Raw genomic sequence first — 20,885 nt, forward strand, 5'->3', positions numbered from 1 at the left:
GCTGCTGCTGCTGCTGCTGTTAAGTCACTTCAGTCGTGTCCGACTCTGTGTGACCCGATAGACGGCAACCCACCAGGCTCCCCAGTCCCTGGGATTCTCCAGGCAAGAACACTGGAGTGGGTTGCCATTTCCTTCTCCAATGCATGAAAGTAAAAAGTGAAAGTGAAGTAGCTCAGCCGTGTCCGACTCTTAGCGACCCCATGGACTGCAGCCTACCAGACTCCTCTGTCCATGGGATTTTCCAGGCAAGAGTACTGGAGTGAGGTGCCATTGCCTTCTCCGAAGTAGTCCCCCATTCCTTCTTATTCCCACACCCCATCCTTCCAAGGTATAAGTTTAATCTTGTTATATTCCCTTGCTTTTAATCCTTTGAAGGTCTCTGCTCTGGATTATTGCCTATATGGAAAATTCAAATTGCTCTGCATAGAAAAAAACTCTTCAGGATCTGGCCTGGACATAACCTGTCACATTCCTAAGCACACAGCCGTACAAGCCAACCGGCAGGTCCTGCAGGAACTAATCCTTTTGTGGCCGATCTGTGAGTACGAGCCACGTTCTGAATGTCTGGGGCTGTTCCTTTTTTCTTTCTCAATACAGTGCTTCTATACTATGTATGATTTGTCACCAAGTGCCATAGTGCCAGGTTTGCTAGGCATTAGATCAACTCAGACATGGCTCCTGCCCTCATGGAGCTTGTGTTTTACAGGTGAGGCTGATAATTCCAAACAACTAGGTAATTTGCTGAGAGTTCTGTAGCAAGCAAGTGGCAGAACCAGGACCCAAACAACAGTTTGTCTAAGTCTGTGTCCATGTGCCACTATACTAGGCTCCCAGCCCTTCTGAGGCTCAGATCAGCTATTCTTATTCATGGGCATTTTTTTTTTTCCCCAAGAAACTATTTATTTTCCATCAGACTTATTTTCATTTTCTGTTTAAGAGTATGTGAAGGAGCCATGTAAGACCACTGTGGCTGTTCCTCCTGGGTCAGTGGCCTGAGCCGTGGCAGCTGTAGACCGGCCTTCAGAGGCGGGCAGAGTGCCATGGTCCTCCAGGAGGAGCTGCAGGAAGGCACCGAGGCCACCTGTGCCTGCAGACCTGTCTGCAACTTGGGGTTGAGTAGAAATAAACTCGGGACCTGGAGTGATTCATTCACCCTGAAATTCCTCCTGAGTCTCAGCCTTATCAGCACTACCTGCTCTTCCTTTTCAGTCTCTTCAGGATCCCTGGTGAAGCAGAGACAGGACCTGACCTCACACAGGTGCACACCTGAGATGGAGCCTCGCAGGCACAGAATCCCCAGGCCAGCATGGCCACATCAGACCGCAGGAGCTCCCCTCTTGCTGTGGGGGTGGCAGTGCCCACACAGCACAGGGGAGCGTCTGAGTGACCTGGAGCAACAGTAGGCGGGTTACTGTAAGATGCCTTTGTGATACTGGTGGTCACCCCAGGGGTCTGTAAGCGCAGAAGACAGGGCAGAAGCTGCCTACATCTGGTTAGTGATGATTACAGGAGTGGATGACCCCACAATGGAAGTAGCTCCCATAGCAAAAGCAAACTTCAGCACAGCTTGGCCAAATGGCCAGCATTCCTGGAGCACGTGATACTGGCATCAGCTGGGCTTTCAATGTCAGCAAGAGCATGAGCTGCCCAGCAGAAGCTTCTCCAAGATTCTCTTCAGATTCACAAGGTAACACCATCACTTTTCCTTTTGTAGATGTGCTATCCTGTTGGGAAGCCATGTTGGCACCCCCTAACTGGGCTCTGCTGTGAGGGATTTGATGACATTTTCCTCCTTTGTTTGCAGGCTCTCAGGGGCTCCAGATATTGTGAAATTTTCCCTCCCAAGTTACAAGGGGGAGCATATAACCACAAGTCACAAACATGACATTCATATAAATATTTTACAAATTTATATCAGAATCCATAAAATCTCTTTCGTGACCAATTAAGGTAAATGTAAATATTTTCATCAGTTTTGTTTTAGCTTACATTACTTTCTTGGAGACCCCGGTTCAATTCCTGGGTCAGAAAGATCTGCTGGAGAAAGGATAGGCTACCCACTGCAGTATTTGGGGGCTTACCTTGTGGCTCAGCTGGTAAAAACTCCACCTGCAATGTGGGGGACCTGGGTTCGATCCCTGGGTTGGGAAGATCCCCTGGAGAGGGGAATGGCTACCCGCTCCAGTATTCTGGCCTGGAGAATTCCATGGACTATACAGTCCATGGGGTCACAAAGAGTCTGACACGACTGAGTGACTTTCACTTTTCTTGGAGACAACTTGAATAAGTGTTTTAAAAGTAGAGTTTTCTTAATTTTAAGTATCTTCTATACCTAGAAACTAATAACTGCTCAATAGCTGTTAGTGAAATTCTATACAAAACTTTCGAATGCAGAGTATGGCTATTCTTACCCCCATGTGATAGCACGTGTGTCTCATTATCCAGAGATTAGTGTAGGAGAGGTTTATAATGGAGCACACTTAGAATCAACACCTGTGGAAGGGGAGGGAGGAACCCACAGTTGGGTAGGGAGAGAAGATGTGGTGCCCTGCACTCTGATGTAGGCCTCACCAACCATAATGCCAGAAGCTCTGAAGCTGAGATGAGTTCAGTTTTCCCCAGGGTGCTGGGCCATGGTTCACTGATGCGTCATTGGATGATCATTATTCCCTTGGTCAGGAAGATTTCCCTGGAGTAGGAAATGGCAACCCACTCCAGTATTCTTGCCTGGAAAATTCCAAGGATAGAGAAACTTGGTGGGTCCATGGGGTCAGACATGACTGAGCATGCATGAATTCCCTTCCACGCTGGACTCTCAGGTCCTTGCTTCATGTCCCACGGCTTTTAGACCCTCTGCCCCCAAGGAATCGCTTCACCTCTTTAAGCCTCGGTTTCCTTCTTTCTTTTTTTAAAATTTTTTATTGAAATATAGTTGATTTAGAGTGTTGTGTTAGTTTCAAGTGTACTGCAAAAGTGATTCAGTTATATATCCATACTGTTGTTGTTTAGTTGCTAAGTCAAATGCGACTCTTGCCACCCTGTGGACTGTAGCCCACCAGGCTCTTCTGTCCGTGGGATTTCTCATGCAAGAATACTGGAGTAGATTGCCATTTCATTCTCCAGAGGATATTCCCAACCCAGGCATTGAACCCACATCTCCTGCATTGCAGGCAGATTCTTTACCACTGAGTAACCGGGAAACCCATGTATATATTTATGTGTGTGTGTGTATATATACACACACACACATATATATATATATATATACATACACACATATATATATATATACTCTTTTTAAGATTCTTTTTCATTATTGGTTACTACAGTATATTGAGTATAGTAGTTTCCTGTGCTGTACAGTAGGTCCTTGTTGGTTTTTTCTTTCTAAAACTGTGTAATTATTTGTCCCTCATAAAGTTGTTATGAGAAATGATTAAGATAAGTTATGTAGAAATATTAGTAAGCTGTAAGCTATAAGAGGAAGTGTTTAGTAAACTGCAAAAACTATTATGGATGGAGGTATGTCATTCTCAGCCAAAGTCCCTTAACAGCAATTGAGTTAAATGGCAAGAAATGGTTAGTATTTGATACATCCATTGTATAGAATTTCAGATATCACACTTGTAATCTTGCTTCACTATTAATTTACAAGATAAAGAAATTATAAACAAAATAAAATTTGAGTGTTCATTCTTGTGAAATGCATTCAGCTATAACATCTGTGCGTATGTCTGCATGTGCATTTTACTTCAACAAAAAGTTTTATAAATACAAATAAACTTGTACATAGAAAAGTTTTTAAAAAAACAGATAAAATGATAAATCAAAATAATAATATTTGAGAAATTTCCCCACTTTTGCAAAGTGGGAAAATAGGTATCCTAAAAGAGAAGATGAACAATGAAAAAATAGAAGTGAACAAATTTAGATGTACCAAAATAACTTTCAAAAACAAAACAAAATATTGTATAGCACAGGGAACTCTACTCCATGCTCTGTAATGACCTATATGGGGAAAGAATCAAAAAAGGGAGATATATATATATATATGTATGTGTATATATATGTAACTGATTCCCTTTGCTGTACACCTGAAACTAACACAACATTGTAAATCAACTAAACTCCAATAACAATTAAAAAATAAAAAAATAAACTTTATCTCCACTGGGTCCCAAAGATCTAAGAATTTGGGGATATGAAACTTTTTCCTCTCATCTTTCTTTTCAGTAATTGCTACCATGTCAGTGTCTCATTCATCCTAAAAGCCTCCTTACCTCTTCCTCTCCGATGATCTCAAAGATGTTTGGTGTCTGTTTTTTATTTCACTCCTGTAGAAAGAATGGAAGGGACACACAAAACTGTACTTGTAATGACCAGTCAGTCTGGAGGTAATGGGGAGAATTTTTCTGCCAAAACTGTTAAGAAGTGAACTGACTTTGCCTATGTGGGCATTTTATATCATCTGAAGTAGAGTTTCAGGGGAGATTTCAAGGATATACAGGGAGTGTATGTAGGCAAACTTGGATGTTAGATAGACGCACTTTCTAAAACTTCTGGTTATGTAGCTGATTTACTTTAGGATACTTATCTGTTAGTTGAACCACGGCCTCCCAATTAGTGATGAAAAAATCCTAAAAGTTTCTGGGTAGGAAAAAACAGGTCTCCAACAGAGGCTCAAGATCAGAATAGCTTCAGACTTCTCAAAAGCAACACCAGATACAAGAAGACATACTTTGAAATTTTTGAAGAAAAATTGTTTCCAACCTTGAATTCTGTACTAGACTGAATTATCAATAAAGTGTGAGAGTTGAATAAAGATAGTCTCAGTTTCACCTATCTGAGGAAGTTACTGATGGATATAAATCAAGCAGAAGGAAGACACAAGACTCAGGAAATAGGAGGAAAGCAAAATCCCAAGGTGATAGTTATACGCTATACAAAGAGGACTTCACTCTGGATTGGAGCAATCAGATGGCTCTGAGAAAGATTTCTACAAGAAACTAAAAATTGATGGCATATAGGGTTTCTGAATATCTTAAAGAGTTTGGTAACTGGCAAATAGTTGGATATTGATAAGGGAATACTATGAAAAAATTCCACACAAAAATTTGAAAACTTATTGATAAATAGATCAATATCTTAAAAAGCACAAACTACCACAACTCACCCCAGATAAAGTAGATGGTTTAAATAACCTGATAACTACTGAAATTGAATTTATAGTAATTTTTTTCACAAGGCTTCAACACTTTTGTTCAGCAGTCGGCTAAGTAACCCCATTCACATTCCCCTTCCCCCTCTTTACCACTAGCAGCAACCACGAGGCATGACTTTGGCCAACAGGTTACAAAGGGGAAGCCTATTGGGCAATCTTCCAGAAAATTTTAGCTTTCTTAATACAAAGGCACAGACTCAGAGGGTATGCCATTTTGCCCTCATTCTTTGCTCCTTTGCCCTTTTGTCTGCCTATTGTCTGAAATGCAAATGTGATGTATGGAGGCACAGCAGCCACCTCCTAACCATAGGCAAAGAACAATCAGGGCAAGGGCCAACAAGCAGAGGGTGAGGCAGAAGAGAGCTAGAAAGAGCCTGTGTCTAGGCTGTGTTATTATATGATGGCACCAACCCAGGAGTCCTTTCCCTTGAAGGAGAAAAAAAAAAAAACACCACTTTATTTGTGTAAGCTACTATTGGCCAGATTTTCTATTATTTGTCACCAAACACATTTCTAACAGATTCTTCACTCACAGGAGATTCTCAGCAGGACTAATACACTACAGCTACCTTCTAAGACTATTAAAGGTTGAAAAGTCTGATAGCTGCTTAATATTCTCTGTTTCAGAAACCAAACTGCTGACACTGCCTTTTCCTTTCTCCTTTCTCTACAATATTTTCTGTTTCTTATTCTTCTCAGCTTGGCCTGAATTTGTATTATAATTAGACTCTTGCCAGTCATTCTCCTAATTGGATTGGGCTTTTGTTCTAGCTCAGACAGCTCAGAATTTTTTAATGGTCTTCCTAAACCATTCCAGCCCAAGGCAGTCACTCACTTCTTTGACCCCATAGCTCTTACTGTCTGCACTTCCCAACTGCCAATTCATCATGCCGCATCCCATGACACTTCTCATACAGCTTGCATAGAATAATCGATGTTTAGAGCTGGAAGGGACATTAAAAATCATCTTCTCCAGCCACCTCAGAGAATGTGAATTGTGGCTTAAATCTTGAATTTTTCTTTACCTTGTCATGGGTTTACCACTGATCATCCCAACTAGATCTTAAGCTCCAAGGGAAAAGAAAAATGAATAAATATTTGTTAAGTTACCTGCCGTAAGTCAGACACTTTACACTCACTGTTAAAATTTAATTTTCACAGCAGTCCTATGAAATAGGCGTTAATCCCCATTTGCCAGGTGAAGGAACTAAAGCTCAGAGAGGGGTTACTTAGCAAAAGTGCCATTAGCCTAATTTTAGAAACTGAGACCTGATTCAGATTTTTAAAAATGCTCATTTGGGGTTTGTTAGGACTGCCTCCTAGGACACACAGATCCAGGATGCGCTTGAATTGTGTTCTGCCAGACTACAAAATGAGAGAGACTGTAAAAGGCAAAAACTGCAAGGCTACAGTTAATTACATGAGTTACTTACTAAGAATTATAATTGGAGCTGGCAAGAAGTAAGGGTGATTGTTAAGTAAGGATTGGTTGAGGTCTGAAATAGTTGCATAGCTATAAGGGGAGATCTTGAGAACATAAGATTGCAGTTGGCAGGATTTGTTTTAAATGCAGCTGCTAGTTGTGTCCCTATTGGTTTAAAGAATGTTCAATTCTTAGTAGTTGAAGGGACATGTCTCAGAAGTTTAGGGACATGGCCACCCAACTCCATTTTTGTATACCTAAACTGTGATCACTCCACTATAATTTCAGTTTGTCATCAGTATAATACCTAGAAAGAGGGGAAGCCTATTCTGGCTCAGGTCTTAAGAAGTTTACGTGTCTTTAACCTCCCTTTAGGCTGTTAAACCACTTGAATGGATTTTGTCTTTGGGGGTTCTGCAACCTATAAACTTCAAGAAATTCTGCATTTTCTTCCCAGGCTTTCTCTCTAATAAGAGATTTAAAATATATCTGTGATATTTTGCCATATAATAAGAAATATCTGTATTTGGTCTTTATCTCAAATCCCTGACACAGGACTCCTGAAACCTTTGTAAATTCCTGAGCACAGGGAGCACAGGGAGAAACTTTTTTCAAGGAGACTCTGGGTGGGCTCCTGGCTGGCTCCTGCATGAAGGATGATCACCAGAAAGACCAAGCCATGATTAGAATTTTTGAATTTTCATCTCTACTGCCCATCCTCCAGAGAGGGGAGTGGGACTGGAAGTGGATTTAGCAATTAACCATGGCTACATGAGGAAGCCTCCATAAAATCCCAATAGTTAGGGGCTCACAGAACTTCCAGGTGGGTGAACATGCACACACCGGTAGGTAGACACACCCCACTTCATGGGGACAGAAGCTCCTGTGCTCAGGACCCTCCCAGGTCCCTCTGTGCATCTCTTCATCTAGCTGTTCATCTGTACTGGTAAATGTGTTTCCCTGAGTTCTGTGAGCCACTTTTGTAAATTAATAGTACCTAAGGAGAGAGCTCGGAGAAAGGCATGGCAATCCACTCCACTATACTTGCCTGGAGAATCCCATGGACAGAAGAGCCTGGAAAGTAACAATCCATAGGGTCGCAAAGAGTCAGACACAACTGAAGCTACTTAGCACAGCACAATAAGGAGAGAGCTGTGAGAACCTCCTGATTGTAGCCAAGTCGGAAATTGTGGGAAACCTAGAGACCCAGGGACTTAGGACTGATATCTGAAGTAAGTTGGGAGCAGTCTTGTGGGATTGAGCCCTTAAGTAGTGGAATCTGACACTGTCTCCAGGTAGACAGTGCCACAGTTGAATTAAATCGTAAATCCACCTGGTTTCCTGGAAAATTGCTTGGTGTAGGGAAAATGCCCTCACATTTCACGACCAGAAGTGTCAGGCATGTTATGAATGTGACAGTAGTGTGAGAATAAAGAGAAACACCGGAGAATTATAGGTTTTTTCCAACTCAGTATATCATAGCCAAATAAGATATTGGTTCTTTGTGTTTAATGTAACATGGTTAAGATGCAGTGCTGATAGAACAAAAATATTTTACTGTTTTGTTTTAGTGAAAAAATTGTTGGCTATCCATCATGATAAAATCTTATAACAAAAATACATATATTGTTAAGTTAATGTGGAAAAGTTTTTGTTCTATCTGAACAGCAGCAAACAAAAGTGCTTTGTAGAGAATAGCTTTGTAAGCTATTTGAGATAATTCATACCATTAAGAAAAAAATAATGGAAATATTTAGAGAAATGAAATTTAGTAGTTCCAAGTTTCATAGAAATGTCAGCAATGTTTGATTCCATTCAGTAAATCAATTGTATCATTATTTTTATCTGCAATATTCCATACTTTAATCTGGGCCTCGCAGGTTTTTTAATTTGGAGATTGGAAGTCTTTCAACTGTGTTACCTTTTTACAGAACTACCTTAATGCTAGATTGGCAATTAAAATGCAAGTATACGAGGAAACCAGAATTGAAAGAGAGACGTGTACCCCAATGTTCATCGCAGGACCGTTTATAATAGCCAGGACATGGAAACAACCTAGATGTCCATCAGCAGATGAATGTATAAGAAAGCTGTGGTACATGTACACAATGGAGTATTACTCAGCCATTAAAAAGAATACCTTTGAATCAGTTCTAGTGAGGTGGATGAAACTGGAGCCGATTATACAGAGAGAAGTAAGCCAGAAAGAAAAGCACCAATACAGTATACTAACGCATATATATGGAATTTAGAAAGATGGTAATGATAACCCTGTATGCGAGACAGCAAAAGAGACACAGATGTAAAGAACAGACTTTTGGACTCTGAGGGAGAGGGAGAGGGTGGGATGATTTGGGAGAATGGCATTGAAACAAGTATACTATCATGTAAGAAACGAATTGCTAGTCTAGGTTCAATACAGGATACAGGATGCTTGGGGCTGGTGCACTGGGATGACACAGAGAGATGATATGGGGAGGGAGGTGGGAGGGGGCTTCAAGGTTGGGAACTCATGTACACCCGTGATGGATTCATGTCAATGTATGGCAAAACCAATACAGTATTGTAAAGTAAAATAAAGTAAAAATTAAAAAAAAAAATTTTAAATAAAGAATTTTAAAATTAAAAAAAAATGCAGGTGTAATTTTCCTCTAATGCCATTGCTATTGTTTAGGTAACAAGAAAAATCTTAGGTAATTGGCTTTGAAGAGTGCAATCCTGTATCTGTCTTCTGTCTCTGATACAAAACACATTTGGTTTTTAAAGTACATAGATAATCTCTTCACTTTTTAAAAAAGTATAAATTTACATTTCTGCATTTTAAAAAGACTTTGGTCATAGTTTTAGATGCCTGATTTAATTAATGTGCATGCCACTTTGGGGAACATACCTTTGCCTTTATGAGTTTATTTATAACTTTCTAATTATATTATATACCGCTTAAGTATATAAACTCAAGACATGCAATGAGTATCAAACTTTTGAAAATACCACAGGTTATGGCAATTGGTTGTACATGCTTAAAACATTAACCAAAAGTAAATAAGCTAAAAATATATATATATACATATATCTAATAGGTGTCTGTGTGTCACAAGGCCACACAGGCTTCTAGTCATGTGGATGATTATTCCTATTAAGCATAAGCCTCAACAGACAAGGACTATACCTTGCAGATCTTTATATCCATCAGGTCTAATACAGGAGAGTCCAATAAACATTTGAAAGATGAATAAATGTGTTTCCTTGAAGGCCAGTCAGGTCCATACTTCTTTGAGTTTCTTCAGATTGTTAACACCTTGTTTTGTCCAAAGTAAACAGCATTTACTAATTGGAATTAAGTGTTAAAAGAATGAAAGGGGAAAGTCTCCTTTGTCTTTCTCTTCAGGCTACCTGATTGTTCTAAATATTATGGAATATAATATATTCCATATATTATTTTCCCATCAGCATGTTATGTCAGGAATTCAGGCAAACCAGATGTGCACTATGACCCAGCCATTTTACCCCTGAACTTTGTCTTTTCTTTGATCTGGTAACAATTTGTTAAAGAATACTTAATAATTATTACTCTGTTAAAATACTCTTTAAAAAAAATAGGATGCTAGGAGAAAATGAAGAAACCCAGCTTGTATGAATTGTGTTCATATTTCTTTTCCCCCACTTTATTTATGAAGAAGTTTGCTATTTATTCATTTATGTATTTAGCCATACCATGTGGCTTGTGGAATTTTAGTTCCCTGACCAAGGATTGAACCCTGGCTACGGTAGTGAAAGCAGAGAGTCCTAACCACTGGACCATCAGGTAGTTCCCAGGAGCTTATAATTTATAAGGGAGGACTCAAAGTGATGTACCATCACAAAGCCAGTCCATGGGGATTTTTGATATCCTACATTGGCTTTTAAAAAATTGAATGAATAGTTCAGTTCAGTTCAGTCACTCAGTCATGTCCGACTCTTTGCAATCCTATGAACCACAGCACGACAGGCCTCCCTATCCATCACCAACTCCCAGAGTTTATCCAAACTCTTGTTTATTGAGTTGGTGATGCCATCTAACCATCTCATCTTCTGTTGTCCCCTTCTCCTCCTGCCTTCAATCTTTCTCAACATCAGGGTCTTTTCAAATGAAGTACTATGTTCTTAATTATAAGCATGAGAAACTGACTCTGGCTTAGTTAGCAAAAGGAATTTGTGACATACTCTTGGTAGGCCCCAGAATCCAAAGGAAGGTGAAAGACAAGACTGAGGGCCATGCAGCCAGGAACACCACCTGAAATCACACAGCAGAGCTAACATATTCAGTCAAAACCGCACAGATATCACTATCGCAGTATATACACGGCAGCCTGCCCTGCAGACACAGCTATTGCTGCTAGAACCTCAGTCCCTGCTTCCCTAGAACTCTGTGTGGCCATTATGAGGCTTCCTGCTGTCCTTGATTCTTTGCATCATTAACTCAGAAGTTAAGGGCAGAGCGTACATCATGTAAGCAGATTGAGACTGGGCAGTAACTAAAGATGCACAGAGAGTTTGAGCCACTGACCCCTGTAGTCCAGTCCTATTCATGCTAATTTTCCAAGAACTACCTCCTACTCTCCTACTTTTGCCCTTTCCAAGTTTAGAATCCCTATACCAGCTTAGCAATTTGCACATTCATTGCCAAAATTAACACAGTTGGGTGCATTCAGTTAAGAAGTCTAATAGCCAGATTTTCTTGGTAAATGTTTATTGGGCTATTTTTAGACAGTAGTGATGTATTCAATTAATATTTGTGAATGTAAAACAGAAAGCCCTAAATGGTCATGACTGCAGTCTTCCAATATTCTTTTAAACTTCAGAACTAGCTCTTGAATAGAGTCTGTAAGTGCCTTGAGAAACCAATTAAAAACTTAATCCCTGTATGGAATGATTTTCTTTCTCTTCATTACCGTGCAGTCTTGCTGCTTGCTGATCCATCAGCAGCACTGTCAATGACAGTCCCTCTCTAATAACCTTTAATCCATCTAACAGACTGAGCAATCAAACAGCTCAGTGAAAATTTACTTGAGTTCAACAAATTCTTGGTTACACTTACTAATTTTTTCAAAAAGCTTCTAAGAGGGTAAGTGGTGGCCGAGAATATGATATTGATTCATGAGTTGCTTGGCATGTAGCTGCAAGTCTTAATTTCATGTACAAGGAAATGCTTTTAGCTGCAGGCACTTTTACATCTGTTGACAACACAACAAACTTACCCTCTAAAATCCTAGCGATGAATTTATTGCTGAAGTTTAGAGACTTTTCAGTAAAACCCATCCATGTCAGTAAAATCTATAGACAATAAACAATTTTTTGTACATGCGATATTTCAAGAGACTAAACTGATTTAGATTCAATTTATGTTTATCGAGCACAGACTGTGTGTCAAACACTGTTCAAGCCAAAGTTACAAGCATTCTCTACACTGTTGCTGCAAACTCATAAGGGTAATAGATTAGATCCCACTTCACTGGTGAGGGAAACAAACTCGAGCCCCATGGGACTTACTGGAGATCACAAGTGTAGTAGTTGGTATACCCAGGGTTTGAGCCTGGCTCCCAATCTAAATCAGCTCTCTGCCTCAGTGGAACCATCCAGTGTGAGTAAGGGTTTCAGCATGACCGAGTGGTTAAGGTAGATTAAGCTTTAGGCAGAGATGTGTAACATCTAGCAATTCTTCTTTGATTAAAATGCCATGGGGGCTTTCCTGGTGGTCCAATGATGAGGAATCTGCCTGCCAACACAGGAGACGACAGTCCCAGGTCTGGGAAGATTCCACATGGCATGAGGCAACTAAGCCTGTGCACCACAGCTACTGCAGCCCAGGCACCATAGAGCCTGTGCTCCGCAGTAAGAGAAGCCACTGCAACGAAAAACCTGAGCACAACGACAAAGACCCGGTGCAGCCAAAAAAAAAAAAAAAAAAGTCATAGATTAAGCCAATGATGACCCCAAATTGCTGGGATCTCATTGTGGCACTGCAGTTTGGCATCCTATTATTCAAAACTGAGTTGAAAGGAAGGACACCATCCAAAGCAAATGGGTGTTTCACCTGGTAAAAGGATGCCCCCAGATGATGGAGGATGGCTAAATAGAAACCTCCTCACATTTCACTGCATAGGTTTAGAAGGCAACAAAAACAAGCAAAATAAAAGCACATATAAAATAATGATGTAGAGTGAAGTAAGTCAGACAGAGAAGGACAAATATATGACATCCCTTGTATGTGGAATCTAAAAAGAAAAGATACAAATGAACTTAAAAAACAGAAACGGACTCATAGACTTAGAGAATGAACTTGTGGTTACTGGGGGAAGGAATGGTGGGAGGAATAGTTAGGGAGTTTGGTATGTGCATGTACACACTGCTGTATTTAAAATGTATAACCAACAAGAACCTACCTGCCGGGGTCCAACCCTGGTGGATCCAGGGAATTCGAAGGGTGAACGGCATAGGCGAGGAAAGCTTATTTATTTAATTAGAAATATAAAACAAATTAAGAAGAAATAGTACAGTAGGAAAATTTAGTGGAGAAAAGAGGCTGAATAACTTGGTTTATGTGGAAAGCCAATAAAGTTCCAGACAAGAAACTTGCACCATCTATGTTAGGCCACCGGCATCCTCTTGAATAGCAGGGGGTGCCCCGCCTTGGGCTCCCTCTCTTGTGGATCTTAGAAGCCGGGGCAAGTAAGTAGACATGGCGAGCCTCCAAGCCCCAGATGGGAATTCAGCCTGAAAATAGAGTAAAGAGGAGACACGGGGAAACCAGTCCAGTGACTGGCCCTTCCTCTATTGTCCAGAAAGGCCTTTTATACCTTTTTTTACATAGAGATCAATGGATAATATATAAAATTATGCAGTGTCAGCAGCCCTGACTCTTATCGAGACCAGGCTTTCTCTCTGCATACCTAGTTGTATACACAAGTCTTAGGTGATTTACATCATCTTCTGGCCAGAGGGCCAATTAACATTTTACGGCCTTTTTTTTAATAAGGGTTTGTCAACCAGAAGACTTATTTATATTGTTCTTCCCAAAGTCTGGTGCCACTGTCAGAAAGCACTAAATAAAGTTACATTCTTACATATCAAGGACACAAGAGGAGTGTAGTGATAAATAACAAAGAAAAGTAATTAACTCCAAAGTCTAGGGTTGCTAACATCAAAATTACTATATTCCTATTTCTATATCCCAATTACATTGATTAATATCCTTCAGGTGCCTAAAAGATAAAGAATATGCAGGCCTGGCAGCAGTCATTGACTCAACAGTGAAAACCCATCACCAATATAATTTTTAGCTTTTTAGAAAAGGCTCTGTATCTCTAAGATGCTCTAAGCTTCGTGCCTCTCGTGGTTGAGGGGTTGTAAACAATTCACAAGTTGTAAAAAGTCCGGGGGAACCTGTTAGGCAAGTTAGAGAGCCATCAGAGGGGGTTTGAGCTGAAACATTCCTTTCAACGCAGAAGACTGAAGCCCTAAGTTAACTTTTTCCGGGAGTGGCAGAAGAGTGGAAAGCACAGTACAATAAAATCAGGCCGACTCTAGTTTTGGGGGGTAGATGTTCAGGAAAACTCAGGGGGAACCCCTGAAGCCAGATCACGCCTTTGCATTTTGTAGGGCTTCCTTCTTCATGACCCTTGCCATTGGCGGGATTCCTCACGCTGGCTCCCGGCACCTACTGTATAGCATATAGAACTCTGCCCAGTGTTATGTGGCAGGAGGGGAGTATGGGAGAGAATTTATATATATATATATATATATATATATATATATGTGTGTGTGTGTGTGTGTGTGTGTGTGTGTGTGTGTGCGGCTGAGTCTCTCACTGTTCACCTGAAACTATCATATTGTTAATTGGCTATACCCCAATGCAACATGGAAAGTTTTTAAAAAAATAATAATGATGTAGAAAATTGTCTTGCAATGTTTAGTGACTACATGATTGGATAGTCTATCACTAGGGCATGTATCGGAAAAGGCAATGGCACCCCACTTCCGTACGCTTAACTGGAAAATCCCATGGATGGAGGAGCCTGGTGGGCTGCAGTTCATGGGGTCGCTAAGAGTCAAACATGACTGAGCAACTTCACTTTCACTTTTCACTTTCATACATTGGAGAAGGAAATGGCAACCCACTCCAGTGTTCTTGCCTGGAGAATCCCAGGGACAGGGGAACCTGGTGAGCTGCTATCTTTAGGGTTGCACAGAGTAGGACATGACTGAAGTGACTTAGCAGGGCGTGTATTTTGCAGCCTTTGTTTCCTTATTTAATCTCATGACTCCTTGTCAACATAACTCTGGACTTGTTGATTGGATCCTAAAACTGGTCCAGGGGTTATTTAGCATGACTCCCAGAGCCATTTGGGTAACAGATTACCCATTACTCTGGTTCCATGACATGGAGTTCAGAATTACATCCATGCTATTACATGCTGTCATAGTTTGGAGGGGTTAAAAGCAATGAACAAAGAGTTTATTTAGCAGTACAAATACTATACTGGAGAAGGAAATGGCAACCCACTCCAGGGCTCTTGCCTGGGAAATCCCACGGACAGAGGAGCTTGGCAGGCTACAGTCCGTGGGGTCACAAAAGTGTCAGACATGACTTAGTGACTAAACAAACAATGTGAGTGTGATGTACTCCTGCAAATCTGGCATGGGTCCTATGATTCCCTGGTACTTGTGGTATACCTGGCCAGGGTGCATTTGTCTCCAGCAAGTACCCGAGCAAGACCAAGACATCCTGGACTGCTTTAGCATTATGTATATGAGACTAGGTCTGACAGTCCTAGTCTTTGAAAGGTCTGATGGGAGCCTCATTTGCTCAGACTTACCATCCCCAACTGTGTATCTGCTGGTGTGGCCCCCTTGATGGGTTCTCAAGTAAAAGCACTTCTGACTGTTAATAGGAAATGAGAGTTGACTACCCAGCTAATCCGTTCTGACTTCATGCTGCACCTTCAAATATATAAACCTTGTTTGATTTACCCAAGTGTCGTTTGCTTCTGACTGTCCAGTCAGTGTGAGCCTATTATTCACATTTATTAAGTTGGTGTGTGTGCAGAGCTAAATGTCTAAAATAATTCCCAGATCACTGATTTGCTGATTATAGACTCTTTGCAAAGGAGATGGGTAGATTTATGGTGAAACTGATACTGTTATGGTTCTTATCCTTACAAAATGTAATGAATGAAACTTCGAGAAAAGATTTCTATCACATCCATCTAAAATGAGTACTCTTTTAGATGTATCACATAATCTTAAACTAAGTTCTGCTAAATAAACTCACATAGAAAGGAAAGTCTAGGGCAAAACAGACATCAAAATTTATGAAATGTGAAATGTGCTGTAAAGCAATAAAGCTTCTAGAAGGAAAGTCTTCAGGTAGCAACAGAGTCTAATGTATTTTTGTATGCGATATTGTGATATGGAAGGAGAAAGCTTTCAAAAGTAATTTTAAAATAATTTGAAGATCTAGGTATAGGTCTGTAGGAATGAATAATCTCTGGCAAACATTTTTATCTGCAACATACAATGTTAAATTAACTTCCACTCAACAGAAAGCTGCTCCTTCCACTGGGTTTACGGCTGATGGAGCTCTCACTCCATTTCCAACATCCATTTAACCATTTACCCATTTACCCTTATCTTTTACTGAGAAGTACTCCTTCCGTTTTATTTTATTGGCTTGCGGCTATTTTCTCTGTGTGGATCCAGGCCAGATGGGGAAAAAATGAACAAGGTTATTATTATGTCTCTGAAAAATCTTTAAAAGGCTATATGACTCTTAACAGAGTCATATTTCCAAGGACCAAGTAAATTATTGGGGGATATATTGCTCTCTGTTACAAAACGGCTTCATAGAGTTAAGCTATTTTGAAGGTTAGTATAGAGATTTGGTAAGCTTTGTGTTTCATTAATTCTCTGATTTTTGTAATCCACTTCTATTTGTTAGTAGAAAGTATTGAGTCACAAAAGGAATAAAAGTTCTTTCAGAGGCTCTCATGATGAGACAGTGGGACTCCATTCATCAACCTTCTGGTTTCTACTCCCTTACTCCTTCAGTGGCCTTCCCATGTGGCTCAGTGATAAAGACTCCACCTGCTAAGCAGGACACCTGGGTTTGATCTCTGGGTCAGGAAGATCCCTGGGAGAAGAAAAAGGCAGTCCACTCCAGTATTCTGGCCTGAAAAATCCCATGGATAGAGGAGCCTAGCAAGGCTACAGTCCATGGAGTTTGCAAAGAGTCAGACATGACTTGATGACTAAACAACTCCTTCAGTTATAGATAATTAAATTAGCCAACTTAATATTACCTCAGAATTATCAGTTAGGTCAGTTTTACCTTTTTAAATCCAGGGAGTAGATTTTTTTTATTTTAATGTTTTAAACCCTGAAATGCCACATCCACAGAAAATCACACAAACCTTAAGTGGTACAGTTTAAAGAATTTTCACACACTGGACACAACTATGGAGACTGTGCCAACTGAGAAAAAGAACACAACCAGAACACCGATTGTCTCCCTTGCGCACTTACTCCATTCTCCTGACTTTGACACTGTAGACTACTTTTGTCTGTTTTTGAATTTATATAAGTGGAAACAAACAGCATGTATTCTTTTGCTATGCTGTGCTTAGTCACTTAGTTGTATCTGACTCTTTGTGACCCCATGGACGGTAGCCAACCAGGCTCCTCTATCCATGGGGATCCTCCAGGCAAGGATACTGGAGTGAGTTGCCTTGCCCTCCTCTGGGGGATCTTCCCAACCCAAGGATCGAACCCAAGTCTCCCGCATTGTGGGCAGATTCTTTACTGTCTGAGCCATCAGGGAAGCCCATGTATACATTTGGGTCTGGTTTACTTCACCTTTATTAAATTCGTCCATGTTGGTACATGTAACAATAGTGTGTTCATTCTCGTTGAATATTATATGATTTATTTATCTACTCTATTATTGATGACTTTGGGGTTGCTTTTCATTCAGGGCTATTATGAATAGTGCTGCTGTGAACATTCTTATACATGTCTTTGATGAACCTAGGTGTTCATTTCTGTTGGGGATTTATCTAGGAATTAATTGTCGTAGATCTCGTGGTATTGGCTATCTTTTCATTCTGGTAGGTTCAAAGGTATGTCTGAGTTGGCTCAGACCAGCTCTCAGGGACCAAAGGTTAAATTTGTAGTAATTTTGACAGCTGGTTGTTAAAAATAACCATTATTAAAAATTAACTTACATAAACATAAATAAGTTATATTAAAACAAAAGTATTCAAAATCTATCACCTCCTAATTACTGTGCTACATTTAACTATCATTCTATGCTATTGAGTTTATTTATAGTAATTTTATCCATATGATGGAAATACTATATAATACATAATATTTATGCATCTCTTTAGCAATATCTTCTAGGTAGTATGAGATTGACCACAGTGGAATATTTATACTATGAAAACTGGGACATGCCACTAATCAGGGCTTGATTTATACAGACTTCAGAAAGTGATGGGGGAAATATTAATAATGCAGATTAAACTTAAAAGTCTCATGTATATAGTTGGTATCTTGTGAATAGCTAAAAAAGTTATCAAAGCATGGTTGAATTACAGCCTTAGATAAGGATGCAAAAGTTCAACAAAAATCAGAAAGAATTCTGTAAGAACCAGTTGGCTGTATGGAATTTACAGTAAAGAGTACACACTGTATATTTGATTATTTGCCAATTTGTGATACACACACATACACACTTTTCCTCCTTCTAGAAAGCCGACTGTCGAACATTTACCAGGATACCTCTGGTTATAGTGCTGTCACATTGTGATGTAATGTTTTCTTTCCCTGATGACTAAGAAAGTTGAACACATTTTCATAAGTTTATTAATCAGTAGATTATCTTTTTTTTGTAAAGTCCCTATTAATTTTAAGTCATTTTTCTTCTGTGTTCATTTCTCTATTGATTTGTAGGAATTCTTTATGTATTTTTGATAAAAGTCCTTTATTGAACATACGTATTGCATAGGTCTTCTAGTGGTGTTTTTTAAGTAGAGAAGTTCTTAATTTTCAGTTAGTACGGTCTTTGCTTTGTGGTTAGTGCTGTTCACGTCCAGTTTGAGAAATATTTGCAATCCCTGAGGTGGCCGTGTTTTCTTCTAGAAGCTTTGATGTTTTACCTTTCACATTTAGATCTGCAATCTAATAGGAACTGATTTTTCTTTAAGGTATGAGGTAGAAGCTAAGATTGATTTGTGTGTGTGTGCCAATGGACATTCAATAAGCTCAGAACCTTTGTTGAAAAGATCATCTTTTCACCACTGTATTTTAGTATTCCTTTTGTCATAGCCAAGGGACTGTGAGCCTGTCTTACAGGACAGTTTTAAATCAATGAAACACTGAATTTTGGCATTTGCCAACCATCTTAGCAATTCATCCAGAAGAGATTTTATTTCAGTTTGTTAGGGAACAACTTGTCTCGCCTCCAGTCAACAATGTTTATTGATTTTCACTGTAAACAAGACTCTGGGCTGAGCATAATCTTCTGCTCCCTGTGACCATCAACTCTATACACAGTCCCTTTATTCTTTTATCTTTTTCTCAAGCACCTTGACCCCGAAAGTCATAAAATAAGAATTTCTGTCAACATCTTATTTTTCTAGAGATTTGACATTATATCTTTTTGCTTTAAGTAACTTTCTTTCTTATCTTTGGCTGTTCTGGGTCTTGAGCGCTGCATGGACTTTTCTCTAGTTGCAGCGAGGGGAGGCTACTCTGTAGCTCTGGTGTGTGGGCTTCTCATTGTGGTGGCTTCTCTTGTTGCAGAGCAGGGTCTCTAGGGTGTGTGAGCTTCAGTAGTTTTGGCATGTGGGCTCAGTAGTTGTGGCCCACTGGCTCTAGAGCACAGGCTTAACAATTGTAGCACACAGGCTTAGTTGTGCCACTGTATGTAAGATATTCCCAGATCAGGGGTCAAACCCACATCTCCTGCACTGGCAGACCCTTTACCACTGAGCCACCAGGGAAGCTCTTTATCATTAGATCTTTTCATAACTTTGCAAATTACTTTCTCTCAAATATTTCTTTTATAAAATTAAATTCTGATAACACATTCAGATTATCTGTTGACAAGTCAATATTTACTTTATAAACTTGTGAGAAAGAGTATATTTGTCAATAAAGAGTGACCTTTTTTTTCTCCCCCAAATCGGAAACAACAGATTTCCTTGACAGAATGACAATTTGGTTATTCGAATTTACAGAAGAAAACAACTTAGAAGTAATTAAAATAAATAAAATTCATTCAGGAAGAACATATGAATGAGAACATAATTTATTATATAAGTCAATTAATTTCTTAATTCTGTTATTGATTTTATTGTTTATAAAGAAAGCAAAAGCTCCACATTGCAATTGCCATGTAATTATGGATAGATTTTCTGTTCTTTCAGTTTGATTGTAAAATGTACCTAACCTTTCACTAGAGGGCATCTTTACTCCATTTGGTCTTTTGTAAAAATGAACAACAGCAACTAATATTTTGCTTAATGTTGTCATGTTACCTTTCAACCTCTCCTGATCCTAAGGAGATCCTGATCCTGATACTAAAAGAACTCTTATAAACACACAATTTTTAAATTAACAGTTCTATCATATAACTCTTACTATTATGAATAGTAATTTCCTTTACCCTTCTAGATTCTGTGATCAGACCCCTTGTAATAAAACACAGATTAAAAAGAGAAAAACATACAGAAGTTTTATTAACATATATAAATCATGTATACATGGGAGATACCCACAAAAACAGTAAAATACTCTAAAATGGCCCAATCCATGACTTGAAATACTATCTTCAGCTAAAGACAACAGAAAGATGTTGGGGACTAGGGGGGGCAGTTACAGGAGGTTATCAGGAAAAACACAGTAAACCGGGTAAGGTTGTTATGCAGATTTAAGCCAGCACCTTCTTCATGGATGAGTTTTGTGATTTAGAGTCATTCTCTTCCTGGTACAGAGAGGAAGACACAGTAATCAGTGGAGATTTCCATTCAGTTCAGTTCAGTACAGTTCAGTTCACTCACTCAGTCATGTCCGACTCTTTGCCACCCCATGAATCGCAGCACGCCAGGCGTCCCTGTCCATCACCAATTCCTGGAGTTCACTCAGAAACGTCCATGGAGTGAGTGATGCCATCCAGCCATCTCATCCTCTGTCGTCCCCTTC

This window comes from Ovis aries, chromosome 1 (genome assembly GCF_016772045.2).
Source record: "Ovis aries strain OAR_USU_Benz2616 breed Rambouillet chromosome 1, ARS-UI_Ramb_v3.0, whole genome shotgun sequence".
Taxonomy (NCBI): domain Eukaryota; kingdom Metazoa; phylum Chordata; class Mammalia; order Artiodactyla; family Bovidae; genus Ovis; species Ovis aries.